Source organism: Lampetra fluviatilis, chromosome 24 (assembly GCF_964198595.1).
Source record: "Lampetra fluviatilis chromosome 24, kcLamFluv1.1, whole genome shotgun sequence".
Lineage (NCBI taxonomy): Eukaryota > Metazoa > Chordata > Hyperoartia > Petromyzontiformes > Petromyzontidae > Lampetra > Lampetra fluviatilis.
The window spans coordinates 5,283,059-5,297,930 of record NC_136298.1 but is presented as its reverse complement, the minus strand read 5'-3'; the positions used below and the strand labels follow the sequence as shown (position 1 = coordinate 5,297,930).

At 47.9% G+C, this 14,872-nt stretch overlaps 1 protein-coding gene and 1 pseudogene across 8 annotated transcripts in view; both read left to right on the top strand.

Annotated features, from left to right (window-relative positions):
- Positions 1-14,872, top strand: part of LOC144941091 (nuclear factor 1 A-type-like) — a 384,067-nt gene that overhangs the window by 30,768 nt on the left and 338,427 nt on the right. The window lies entirely within an intron of this gene.
- Positions 7,241-7,323, top strand: LOC144941270 (U6 spliceosomal RNA; annotated as a pseudogene).

Sequence of the window (14,872 nt, the reverse complement as noted above, 5' to 3'; positions counted from 1 at the left end):
GGAGGCAAAAGCAGCGCGCCGTTCTCGGAGTGCCGCTCGCTCGCCCAGCGCACCGAAGCCTCGGCAAACCTGTCCTTTGCTTGGTCAGCGACGGAATTCCTTAGCTTGGCGGCTGGCGCGGGTGTGGCGCGGCCAATCTCACCGCTCTATCCCACGTCACGGCGACGGTCGGTTTCGAAATAGCACGTCGAGCCACGTGATTCCAGCAGGCGACTTTTGTTTGTTTGTTTTGCTTACCGGTGACTACACCGCGGCAAGGGAGAGTAGAGACTTTAGGATGCGAGGCACGGAGAAGCGAAAGGTAACGGGGAAGAGATACGGCAGAGAGAGAGGGAAGGGGGTGAGAAATCGGAGGAAAATAATGGAAAAGGAATGGGAAATATGGGACCAAAGGGTCAGGAAAGGTGATGGTGGGGAGAGAGAGGCTGCATTAGGGCCTCAACGCTGCTGTTTTTGCAGTGGGTGGCGGCGAGGTGGGAGGTGGCCTCACAGAGGTCACGTGGTTTACAGGAGGCTTGAGCTGGAGACATATGAGCACTGAAGCCAGAGCGTGAGGCCTCGTATCCTTGTCACTGTGTACGGACTGAACTCCCTTCCCGTAAGCCAACCAGAATCAAAATGAGAATTTTCCATTGATACTGGAGGAATCCGATGAGCTATGAAGCTCTTTTTCACAGCAGGGGGCGGGTCAGAGAGTCACAACAACGAACAGTACAAACACCGATAGGAGTGCAAAGTATAGGAAAGGTAAGCAAGTCACAAAAAATACATTAATACAAATAAATCGAGGCTATGAGTACAAATTGCGAAAGTATATTAATTCCTGCCCATTGTTCGACCATAAATGCAAGCTTGGGCAAGTCAGCAAAAAACAACAACAGTCCCAGACCACCACACAGTCCCTCAAAAGCTCCATGCTGTTGGCCCCCAGCACCTGTTTAACTCCAGACTCAATCCTTTAATTCTCCTCTGTAGATAACTGACTGCCACTATCTATATATACAAAGATCCCCCATATAGCCTGTAACAGACTGTTGGGGCATGTGCTGTTAGCGAGCAGCTATGAAGGACGGCACAGCACACGAGGGGGCCAACACCACACCCGGCCGCCTTTGTCTCTCTCGTGGCGATGTTTACACATCGGACCAGGTACTCATTTGAGGCTGAGTCGACCTAGGGGAGGCACAGGACCGGTTCAAATGATCGTCACCGGTGTTGTGCCGTGAGCGGGAATCGAACCAGGGTCGCTAGGATCATAGCGCAGCGCGCTAACCACTACACTACCGCTCCCCACACACACACAGACACACACACACATCACCACACACACACACTAATACAGTATTTAGCCACTTTCTCTCCTTAGTTGTAAGATCTGGTTGCATTTAGACGCTATAAAAAAAAATACAACTCAAACGTATTTTCACGTATCCATTTAAATTGGACAAATAAAAAACAGTTTTGCCACTCCACTACTCGACGAGGGCCTCCTCCACGCCGTGCAGGTCGTGGGGGCTATTTGACCATACTTCACCACTCTGGTCAGTGTGTGTTGGTGCAGGTGGGGACCCCCCCCCCCCTCCACGCCCTGCCCCCCACACCACCGCCCTCCTGCTAAAGGCTCAGCGCCCATTCTAGATGTTCATAGTCAGGAGGTGTTACTAAAATATGCATCGCTAAGCTTTTCTCCGAGGTTTGCGTGTTCAATGAATGCTGATAGCCATTGAAACCAATGGTGGGGGGAGTTGCCGCTTCGCACCTCCGATTAGCACGGTTGGCTTACGTATGGTGAGAAAGAAGTTCAACATGCACACACCAAGACTGAACAGCACGTGCTTGCTGCACTGAACATGCGTGTGGGGCGTGGAGCGGTGGCGCAATGGTTAGCGCACCTCCCCGATGACCCGAGTTCGATTCCCAGCCATGGCTAACCATCAGTGGCGAGTGAGAGCTGAGGAAGTCGTGGACCTCCCTCCCCTAGGTCGACTCGGCCCTGAAGTGAGTACGCGGTGAGGTGTGTAGAATTGCAGCCGTGACGGCCTTATTAAGTGCTCCCAAACAGCACTTTCCCCGACAGTCTACGTAGGCTAACCGGGGGATCTTTGTCTTTATGTGTGTGTGTGTGTGTCGGGAGCGGTGGTAATTGGTTAGATCACAGAATAGGTTCCGCAAAATTGGCTCCCCACTTCTCCGCAGGATTAAAGGGTGTTCTACTGCACAATGATCCTATTACATCTACGCAACTCCGCCAGCTCCTGCCGTGTGTGTGTGTCACCGCGGAGTTTCACGTTCCACAATCGACGTTACTGTGTCGATTTGTCAAAAGGAGAAAAACGCGGACTCAAAATTACCATTCTTTTGTCCAGAATGTTGTAGGTATCTCTTAGCCACTTCTAGACACGCTGTGGGTGTCTCTTAGCCACATCTAGACACGCTGTGAGTGTCTCTTAGCCAAATCTAGACACTTTGTGGGTGTCTCTTAGTCACATCTAAATATCTAGTAGGTGTCTCAAAGCCACCTCCAAGAGATTTAGATTCATCTGTTTATTATTTCAGCAGGAAAGGCCCAATAAGCCGTTGGGGTTCTATTTCATGGGCGACCTGTGATGGTACAGATGTTACCACACGGTACAGATGTTGCCACGCTGGGCAGATCTTAGTTCCCATCGTGGTTAAATAAGTCGCGATATTAACGTGCCCTACCCATTACAGGGATATGGTAACGGTACAAAAAAAAGAAAACCACCACGAAATATTTTTTTCCCGAACAAAAAATAAAGTGACAGAATAAAGATGTAATTTTACAAAGCGAACGCGATCGGTAACCAGAAACTTTAAATCCGATGCACACAATCTCAGGCTCACGCTCCTCCGCCGACGATTTGTCGCCGCCACGTCTGCGCTAGGAACTTTATGGTTGTCGGAGTGGACGGAGGTTTCTCACGGTCGGCGATGACTGAACCCCCAAATCCGAACGTGACGACGGCGATTGCCACAGCGAGGGAGCAAACCACCGACAAGTGCGGTTTCTTTTTTCTCGCGAGACCGAATCAAACTCGCGGATTATTCTAGCGAGATCTTAGGTGGAACTTCTAGGGCTTTAAATTTCGATTTAAAGCTTTCGTGACTGCAGTGATTCAACTCCTTGGTTCTTTCGGTAAAGTCACGTAGAATGGAAATAATAAAATAATAAAAATAAAACATAATAAAAAAATTCTCACGACGTTTCGGCCACAACGCAAGCTTTATTTTTTGTAACCATGTGCGTATGCATGTTGAACTTCTTTCGCACCGTACATAGCCAAACCGTGCCTTATCGAAAAGAACACAAGCTCAGCGCAAAAACCACTTCCAAGCCACGTCCGAATATGCCTTCGAGTGTCCCTGCGGTCAAGAAAGCTGCATAGCTCGTCGGATTCCTCGAAGCGTCAATCAATACCCTGACTCTAAATTTCGATTTAAAGCTTTCGTGACTGCAGGGATTCATCTTTTTGGTTCTTTCGGTAAAGTCACGTAGAAGGGAAGTAATAAAATAATAAAAATAAAACATAATATTTTTTATTATGTTTCATTTTTATTATTTTATTACTTCCCTTCTACGTGACTTTACCCTGACTCTCTTCACTCTGAAGTCGCTGTCCCGCTGGTCCGGGTGAGAACACGGGACGGTGTGGGTCCCCCCCGTCTCTCTCCCTCTCTCTCCCCCGGGTCGCGAGGAGGACCCGTGTCGTGCCCCCCCCCCCCCCCCCCCCCCCCGTGCTGGAGGTTTGCCGCGTCAGCGCGTTACGCTAAACCGCTGCAGTCGGTGCGCAGATGGGCGCGCAGGCCCGCACAGATGTTGCGACCCGCGGCCTGTCGCAACGCGTTACACACGGGGCTATGCCCCCCCCACACACACACACACCACGAACCCCTCCGCCCCCCCCCCAAAAGACCGTCAGCGCGCACGGTGCGCGAGACGCGTGCCGAGTCACCGTCGTCGTCGTCGTCATCAGCCATGTTCAATCCACTGCTGGGTAACGGGCTCCGCTGCGTGTCGTAGCCATCCCCGGTTGAATGCTGCTTTTGAAACATCGCGACGCTTAAATTTCGATTTAAAGCTTCTTTCGTGACTGCAGGGATTCATCTTCTTGGTTCTTTCGGTAAAGTCACGTAGAATGGAAATAATAAAAAAATAAAAATAAAACATAATAAAATAATTCTCACGACGTTTCGGCCACAACGCAAGCAGCCGTCCTCAGGTGAAAAACAGGTCTGCAAATTATTTTGTCAAGGCGCCCTTCCCCCCTCCATCCCAGCTTAAATAGTCGCTCCAAGCCTGGAGTGTGTCATTCAGACTCTGTCTTCTCGACAGTACCCTTTGGTTCTTTCGGTAAAGTCAATAATAATAGAATACGACGTTTAGATTGCAACACAAGCAACCATCATCAGGTACAAATGAATGAGAAAACAAACATAGTAAACTTGGAAATATAGTGCAATACAACACCCCACCTGGTTCATTACGTTCTTCCAAAGATTGCTAAATTTGAGAGAGAGAGAGACAAAACATAGCCACACACAGACAGACACACAAGCAGAGAGAGACTCACACAGAGACAAACAGAGAGAGACACACACATAGGCATCTTCTTGGTTCTTTCGGTAAAGTCACGTAGAAGGGAAATAATAAAATAATAAAAATAAAACATAATAAAATAATATAATATAATCATTATTATTTTTATTATTTTATTATTTCCCTTCTACGTGACTTTACCGAAAGAACCAAGAAGATGAATCCCTGCAGTCACGAAAGCTTTAAATCGACACATAGGCATGTTTCTGATCAAGTAGCATTAACCATCACGCGAACTCCGATCATCCTTGCCGCAGCAGCAGCGGCTTTTAGCTACCCATCGAACAAGACGGTGGTCACAGCATCGCGCGGCGCTTTCAGATGCGCTTCTGCGGCCGTCTGGAACGCTCTTCTTTCCGATATTAGGAAGCCAATGGGAGCTATGCACTCTAAAGTAATCTTAGATTGAAAACTAATTTCTTCAGAACGTATTTTTGTGTCTAGCTTGTTGTCCTTCCCCCGCATCTCCGATTACAAACATACATCCCGTAAAATGCTGTTAACGAAAGGTATTTAGTGCAATGCAGCGCAACATTTGACAACGCCGTGGCTTTATAGCCATAGTTATGAACATACAATGACCAATTAAAATTATTAGCGACTGGCTGTCTTGAAATTGTTGCGTTATTTGACAAGTGAGAGCCCCCCCGAGATCCATTAACTCATTTGTAAGGGAGATCTGATTACCCACATTCATTGTCAGGCCGATGATTAGGTGTTGTTTATTAAGTGGTCTGTCGTGTTGTGGGTCATTATCACGTTCCATAACACAAAGGACACAGATTAAACGTGTGTGTTCATGCCTTTTTGTCTTTCTCAGGGTCATTGAAAATAGCATCGCCCCCACCCCCTTCCTCCCCCCCCGCTAATGTGCAAAAATAGTTTGCAATTACATAGCAGAGCAATATTCTCCACATCGTGAACACGTTTGAACGTTCATTAAAATGAAGTTGTTGATATCGTATTACGCACTGTTACCGTATTCTCCAGAGCATACGACACCCCCAGTCACCCGGACTTTAAAGTAAACGTTGGAGGTGGTGCATCTTGTGATTCTGGGAGGTGTGGGTGGGTGTGTGTGTGTGCACGTAGCCTGGCACACGCGCCGTGATGGCGTCACCGCCACTTAGTGGCGAATGGCGGTTGTTGTTGTTGTTTTCTTGACGGTACTTCGCCTCACCGGTCAATGTTAACTTGGCAGGGAGCATAGACGTAGTGGTGTAGTACAGTACAACATTGGATTTTCTTTCTACGCTGGTTTCCGCTGCCCACAATGTATCCCCACAACTAGGCATTCGTTGCGTCTTAAATCTCTAAAATATCGCTCGTTGCGTGTAAAACAATTGTAAACATAACGTTAAAATATCGAGATTTAACACGGTATGTATCTGTGTCACATGTTAGAACACAAGCTGATACTCTTTTAGCTGGCTCGGCCGTTAGCGCGCTGCGCTACGAATCGGGCGACACAAGTTTTATTCCCGGCCACGGCTACCATCAGTGGCGAGTGAGCCGGTCCAGGATCACTGACCCCCCCCCCCCCCTTCAACAAACCGCACGGACCAGCACGGTGAAGTATAGTGAAGTATCGTGAAGTATAGTGAACTGTAGTCACGCGCACAAACTCCCAGCGAGTTTTTTTTTATGTCGATTTAAAGCTTTCGTGACTGCGGGGATTCATATTCTTGGTTCTTTCGGTAAAGTCACGTAGAAGGGAAATAATAAAATAATATAAATATAAAACAATAAAAATTCTCACGACGTTTCGACTGCAACGCAAGCAATCATAATCAGGTGTGAAATCCACAGCAAGAAAATGTTCTTGCTTGTGTTGCAGTCGAAACGTCGTGATAATTTTTATTGTTTTATATTTATATTATTTTATTATTTCCCTTTTACGTGACTTTACCGAAAGAACCAAGAATATTAATCCCAGGGAGTTGTATTCGTCCAGCGGTGGACTGACAAAATATCTGTCGAACATATTATTTGTTTGACGTTTTCAACGCTTTTGGGCAACCCACGTCAATGTGCTGTGAAGAAGGACCGTGAGCCCGAAACGTCGCCTATTATTGATGTTACCTATCAAGGCACAGGGTGGTGTCGTCACTGGCTAATGTGTTGGGTTGTCGCTGGTTTGTGCTTGCCCACCACAGCGGACGCAGCAGCAGTGTCGCCCAACCAACGCGTCATTTATAATTAACTTTAAAAACAATAGCTGTATATATAGATAAACGTTAAGGATCGCACAGACGTAAAAACACACATGTAGGGATATGGCTCGTTCACAACTGCTCATGACGAGTCATCGCGGGGCGAAACAAACGCCTGCTGACCACGGCTGGGCCCATTGGAGTGTTACTACCTCGACTCGGGTGTGGGAAAATGTTAACTCCCTCGCCTGGTATACAGGAGGTCGTGGGTTCGTTCTCGACCCTGACGCCTGCTGCTGTATATTTGGAGTTAGCGTGTCTCTCTCTCATCACGGTGGCTAGGAGATGTTCACTCCCTCGCCTGGCATACAGGAGGTCGCGGGTTCGTTCCCGACCCTGACGCCTGCTGCTGTATATTTGGAGTTTGCGTGTCTGTCTCTCTCTCTCTCATCACGGTGGCGAGATGTTAACTCCCTCCGGCAGTACATATACTAAATTGGAACAATACAGAGAAGATTAGCATGGCCCCTGCGCAAGGATGACACGCAAATTCTCTCTCATCACGGTGGCTAGGAGATGTTAACTCCCTCGCCTGGTGTACAGGAGGTCGTGGGTTCGTTCCCGACCCTGACGCCTGCTGCTGTATATTTGGAGTTTGCGTGTCTCTCTCTCTGTCATCACGGTGGCTAGGAGATGTTAACTCCCTCGCCTGGTGTACAGGAGGTCGTGGGTTCGTTCCCGACCCTGGCGCCTGCTGCTGTATATTTGGAGTTTGCGTGTCTCTCTCTCTCATCACGGTGGCTATGAGATGTTAACTCCCTCGCCTGGTATACAGGAGGTCGTGGATTCGTTCCCGACCCTGACGCCAGCTGTATATTTCGAGTTTGCGTGTCTCCCTCTCTCTCCGTGGTTGCGGGGATTTTTCTCCGGGTCCTCCGGGTTTTGTCCCCTCCACATTTAGAAGCAGCATCAAACGTTTAGAGTCTTTGGCCGCAATAAACGTCCATGTGATAAGCCGCTTCGCTGAGCGATCACATGTGACCAGGTCGCTTCTGAAAAAAGAGCTATATAGCTTAGTGGGCCTAACCTGCTGAAATAAAAAAACATTTTTTTATATAAATAGTTTTGTAACATAAATAAATATACAATCTGTTTTCCTTTCTGCTCTACCTAACCCGCATTGATGGGAGTGCTCATCTGAATTGCGATAGGTAATTCTTTACGCTTTTTATAAACATAAAGTCTTTCTGTTCCGGGGATAACAGTCCCTTTGTTTGAGCCCGTTTTAGCAAAGTTTTTTGCAAAGAGATCTCTCTGTCTCTGTGCAAGATCAGATTCTCGACCCCAGACAGTACTACACAATGATTGTTTTGCATCACAGAAATGAGCGTCGTGTAACCGCGCCCGGCGTGGTCTATCGGTTACCAAGCTGGACTCGCGCGGTCCAGAGGTCACTCCGGTTGAATTCGATCGCCCGGAGCGGCAATCAAATTAAAACAATGGGGGGGTAGCGGTGGAGTTTCTTCAAATCCCTACCAGCTGCGTCCACCCAGCTGTGGAAATGTGGTGCAGCACGGTTGTAGTCAGTTTCAGTTTTATTTCAGCTTCATTTATTTGGTGTAGCCCTGTGAGCCATTCGGCTCTTGAATCGGGTGCAACCGCAACAAACAAAAAAACAAAAACACGAACAAGAAAACATCTGCACGTTGAATGCGGTGGGGTAAAGAGTGAGGCACGCACAACTGTTCCAAGACTTCTGGCCAGTGTGGACGACTGGGCACACAATGTACCCTCTCGGGATACCTTTTGAAACTCCCTCGAGTTGAGGTCCTTCCGCCAGAAGGGACGTGAGCAAGAAATTGCAGGGCTGCGCCTTAACCTTTGTTTTTTTTTCCCCGTACACTGCTCAAACATCGCCGATGGAGAGGTTACGTCCTAGTCACAAACACGGTCGCAAACCAGCGTTTTAGTTTTGTCAGTTTGATTTTTGATGAAACATTGAACGGAACACGTGTCGGTTTTTTTTTGCATTTGAGTTTGGCTCGTGGGTTAATCAGTTTAAAAATACTGTGCTCTGACCTGTGGTCAAAGTTAATTGTCGGCGATATGTGAAAGAAAAAAAAAGTACCCAGTGATTTTAAAAGTCACGCCGCTGTCACTTACACGTCAAAAAATTGTTTTGCAGATTTCAGCTTGGTGGTGGACAATGACAATTCATATTCTCGGTGGTAGATAATGATTGTGCGGTAATGATACTGATCTTCTCGCATGGAAAGATAAGCTGTTTTTCAGGAAGGGTCTGCAGAGGATCTAGTCCAATTCTATATTATTTTAAAGATTGTACGAGTGGCAGATGTATCAGTAATAATATTCATGTTCATTATCACAGCTGGGCGGTGGTGGCTATGCAAGTGGCTGCCTGTAATCCAGAACTTTGGAGGCAGCAGCGAGAGTTGGTGGATGACCGCATGTTTAAGTTGTGAAACTCCCTTCCCATCGGCGCCGAGGAGGGTGCTGTCCCCTGGATTACCAGGAAAGGCAGTACAGCAAGTAGATTAATCGCCACCAGTTTACGTCCGTATGGGAGTGTTGACTCCGCTCGCACTTGTGAATTTTCTCCGAGTGCTCCGCTTTCCTTCCACGTGCATAACCGACTGATAAATTGGCCGAAAACATCTTGAATTAAAACGTACGGCAGCAGGACCCGCCTGAAAAGAGGAGTCATTTCGTTCAGTGTGTCTTCCCTGGATAAATTACTCATTCTTTTTATAATCATCCATCAATCATCGTTAATCAGTTCCAACTGTTCTTTTTAAGAGAATGTAGTGTCACAATAGTGTATGTCAATAATATACTGTGTTTGTGGGAATAATGTACACCATTATGATACCATTATGATACCATTATGATAATTAGCGTCCATCAATCATCATCAATCATCAATAAACTCTTTCCACTTATTCTCTTACTCACAAAAAACTATCGCACTATTCTTCTGGGTAAATAATTTATTTCAAAAACCATGCGAAACAAAGATATCTACTTTGCGGGAATAGCTGCTGCTGCAAAAGAATATATATAACGACTTGCATCGTTACAATCATCATCGTCAACACATTACAGCGGTTGCCTACTGACGCTGATACTAACAACAACAACAACCACTATGAGGCCTCCTTTAGCAGTGGCAAAATATAGTAATAGGTTTTTACCCTTTAAACTGGCACAAAACTGACACCTTTATGCAAGGCATCATGTTTGCAATAACCACAACACAAGCAGTCAAAATGCAAACAAAAAGAAACAACTCTGATGATGATAATGATATGCACTGTCCTTGAAGTTGATTGGTCCACACCCGAGACAGCTTTCCTTAGAGTCTAGTCTCCATTGGTGTTGGACCAGATGACGCCAAAAGGCGTACAACTCAAAAACAGCGCACTATCAGAGTATTGAGAGCTCGGGGTAACAACAACCACCACAACAAAAAAAAACACTGCAGCAGTACCCACCAACGCGAATCGTTGCTCTGAACGTGAGGAAACAAAAGTCGTCCACTTTGCACTCGAGTCGGCTGAAAAGCGGCCGATGCTCCATCCACTTTCGCTTCGCCTGTCTCGCGGTGTAATCTGCGCACAAAGCGACGCATTGTGACGAGCTCAGCTTGGCACTCAGAAATCCCCCCCCCCAGCGTTTAAATTGTATTAATAAGGAACGGGTTCAAAATTTGATTTTTTTTTTGGATGGGGCCCCCTTGACAAAGAATTCTGTTGTTTTGTTGTTAGAGTGGGGGGGGCTTTATTTACTTTGAGAGAGAGAGAGAAAGAGAGAGAAACACAAAAACACTTTCTATCTCGCTTGTATTGTTTTGTTGTCAGAGTGCCAGAGGCTTCCGCTTAGAAAACTCCGACGGACGATGGTCGCGCGCGGGGGTGGGTAGTCGGACACTTAGTAATTAATTATTATTTTGTATTTGTTTGTTTTTGCGCCGTCGCAAACGTTGCGCGCGCGTGCGTGCGCGTGCGTGCGCGCTTTGCCAAGCTGAACTTTGCCGTGGGAAGTGATCCGTGGTGAGGTTTGCGGCGGCGTGGGGGGGGGGCGTGAGTGAGAGGGTGGTGGTTGTAGCGGTGGTGGCCCCAACAAGTGTGTTAAGGCTGCACGGTGGGGGATCTTTGTGTTTGGTGGTAGGTGACGTGGCGTTGAGATTTGTAAATTGGAGGGGGGGGGATTAGCCGGTGGATCTGGCAGAGCAGAGATTCAAACACAACATTGGGGTTCTCGTGTTGCAGTCGTAGCGAAAGTGTTGATTCATTTTAGCCGGGCCCATCCAGATCGGCGACCTGAACACCACATAACAAAAAAAACTACCGTAGTTATTGTATTTTTGTCATTTTCTTTGAACCTATCTACGTGACTTTACCGACAGACCCAAGAATATGAATTCCTGCAGTCACGAACGCTTTAAGTCAAGATTCAGTTTCATATATATCTCGCTTGTCGCTGTGGCTGCGATGGGCCACGGTGCCACCTTCACTGCAGTCGAGCAGCGTCCCAGAAAGTGTTCAATGTCGAACTAAGCCCTGGGGTGAAAGGCATTGGACACCACCGGTTTCTTTGCCGTGTTTATTTCGTGAAGTTGTAACCCTGGGGAGGAGCGGAGTGGTGGCGCAGTGGTTAACGCACTGCTGTGCTAAACATTAAACTCGGCGACCTCCGGAGTTGAATTCCTGGCCACGGCTAACGCCAGTGGCAAGTGATATCTGAACCAGTTCTGGGTGCCCCCCCCCCCCTCCTCACCCCAGCCACTTTGCACCTCGCTGCACTCACCAATGCGGCAAAGTATGGTCGTACAAGCTCCCTGGCGTGGTTGTCCATCTGGTAGTATTCCTCACCGCTGTCTGTTCTCCCTCCTAGCAAAGTGTCCCGGTATGATAAGTAATAATCTCTACAAAATCTGTTTAACATTGAGGACAAATTGGGTAAAAATGTCTCATGGCTCAATGTGCTTGCATTTGTTTTAAGTCATTTACTAACGCTCGTTCTTGTTTGCACGCAATTACGAGTTCTCCAATTTAAACTTTTTTTTCCCCAAAATCGTCATAAAAAAATTGTAACCCCCGTATAAAATGACCACATCGCGGGATCTCGGGAGACGGCCAGAGGACTGGGGAGGCCTTCATCCAGCAGCGGAACGACCATGGCTGCTGCTGATTAATTCCGATATGCTGCATATATTATTTCGTCTAATTAAGTCACAACCCCGCTGCGGCTGCGTGCAGCATCAACGCTGACAAATAGGCTAAGACGTGCGCCGCCATCGGCCCTAGCGTTGACCTTTTCTCGAGTTTCCACCGCTCGCAAAAGGGGGACACATTCCCAACGATCATCAGATGGGAGAAGGGGAAATAAAAATGAGCATTGACAGCAAGAGAAGAATGGGGAATGAGTGGCAGGTTGAGTTGGGGGGGAGGGGGGTTTGTCCAAATACAGCACAACTCTTGATGGTCAACATCATCATCCGTACGCTGGGTGTTCGCACAGTCCTCGTTGCTATCACGAAGGGGCCCGTCTGCCCTCTTTACCCGATGGTTGAAGTCTGCGGTAGTCTCGCAGTGGCGGGCACCGTAGCCGCGTGTTTACCCAGTCCAGTGATTCGTGGATAATTTATTCAAATGTGGCAACATTTTTCTTCTTGGTTCTTTCGGTAAAGTCACGTAGAAGGGAAATAATAAAATAATAAAAATAAAACATTATAAAATAATTCTCACGACGTTTCGGCCACAACGCAAGCAGCCGTCCTCAGGTGAAGAACAGGTCTGTCGGGAAGACAGCGTGACTTTACCGAAAGCACCAAGAAGATGAATCCCTGCAGTCACGAAAGCTTTAAATTGAAAAATGTGGCAAATTTTGTTTGGACCACACAATCGGGCTTCGGTTTGAGAACGACGTCCCAGGATCGTTGCCATCCACTGTACGGGTCGCGCTCATGACACGCAGATTGACCACAATACCTCACTGATCTCTTCAAGGAGCATGAGCCATCACGCAGCTGCTCTTGGCTGGACATCGAACTCAGACGGTCACCGCATTGCGCGCTTTCAGATGCGCTTTTGTGGCCATGTGGAATGCTCTTCCTTAATTCATTCAATTGATGTTTTGAGTATAAAAAACTCGCCCCCCACTAAAGAGGGCATCGCACAACTTTATAGTATGAATTAAACGAAGGTAGGCCTACGTATAAAATGAAGACAAATATAAACATCAAAATGAGGGGACATACTCAATGAAAAGCTAAAAGGAAAAAAATGAGTGCTTCCGATGATAGGAAGCCACTGGAGCTATGCACATTTAAATCTGAATTGAAACTAATTTTTTTAAAACTGCGTTTTGTAATAGGTTTTTACCCTTTTAACTGGTACAAAATCTGACACCTGGCGACCCGCCACTGGTAAAGGAGATCTCATAGTGTAACTGCGTTTTGTGTTTAGTGTGTTGTCTTTCCCCCGCACATCCAATTGGCATGGTCGGCCACGTACGGTGCGAAAGAATTTCAACATACATACGTGTTGTGAAACACATTCCTGCGGAGGCAGCTGGTAGGAACGTTGGGTTGCTCGGTCAATGGCCAGGGTCAATGGCGGCGTGGTGTATTCCGCAAATATGCCCAAGCCGGCGTGAGTAGGTTAAACGTTGAGTTTTATAAGGGCACCACGGGGTGACCAGCCCTCCCCACCCAGCCCCACCCAGCCCCACCCTCCCCACCCAGCCCCACCCTCCCCACCCAGCCCCTCCCCACCCAGCCCATCCCCACCCAGCCCCACCCTCCCCACCCAGCCCCTCCCTCCCCACCCAGCCCCTCCCTGCACGACGGACACAATAATCCCCTATGGGCTGGTGTAACCTGACAGTTCCTACCAGTATCATGGTCGATGCACCCACAGTATTAACCAGGGCGGCCGCTGGTCACGAACTGCAACGTCTGCGACCAGCGAAAAACGCGCAACCACTTGGCTGCTTCACCGCCCCCAGCGTAGTGGGTGGGCAAAGTCGCCTGGATTGAAACAAAAGCATGGATAATGCTAAACGTATGTTTTTTTAAACGAGGCTGTAAACATTCCTTACTGAAGACCCACGTAGAACAGGGGAAAGGGGGGGGGGGAGATACAGAACGTATCGTCTGTTTTGTACTGCTTCTTGAAGTGATCCGTGTTAACTGCCAATATGTGGGGAGCGGTGGTGCAGCGGTTAGCACGCTGCGCTACGAACCTGGCGACCCGAGTTCGATTCTCGCTCACGGCCAGAATCAGTGACGATTATTTTCACCGGTCCAAGGTCGACTCAGCCTAAAATGAGTACCTGTTGCGGTGTGTAAACATCGTCACTGGGGAGACGAAGGCGGCCGGGCGTGGTGCTGGCCACCCACCCCCTCGTGTACCGTTCAGCCCTTCATAGGTGCTCGCTAATAGCACTTGCCCCAACAGTCTGTTCCAGGCTACACGGGGGATCTTTGTCTTTGTGTCCGTGGTCACGTGGCCAACGGGTGAGGAGCAGCTTACGGTAGAACCAGGCTTGCACAGCGACGCCATCGTCTCTATTTCACTGTTTCTTCTCGTTGATATTACAATTCATCCGCAACCTCTGTCCCCCCCCCCATCTCTCCTCCACCGCCAACCTGTGATGGTGCTGCGTCATCGGCGGTTGTGCGATCCGCTCCCTTTCGTTTCGCGATGCTTCACGTGAAAACTATCTTTGAAAGCGGCGCCCGCGACAAATATCCGCTTGCGGATTTATTTATTCTCTCGACCTTGCGGATATAATCGCGAGCGAGCTGCAGAGCACATGCAGGCTGGTGGCGACGGTTCGTGGCTCCAGGTAGCGGAGGTTCGTAATGTCCCTCCCTTTGGGGTGTTCCACTCCGGGATGGGCAGGCGTGCTGCAGGTTGGACCCATTGACAATTGGGCCACATCTTCTTGGTTCTTTCGGTAAAGTCACGTAGAAGGGAAATAATAAAATAATAAAAAATAAAACATAATTTTATAATGTTTTATTTTTATTATTAATTTTATTATGTTTTATTTTTATTATTTTATTACTTCCCTT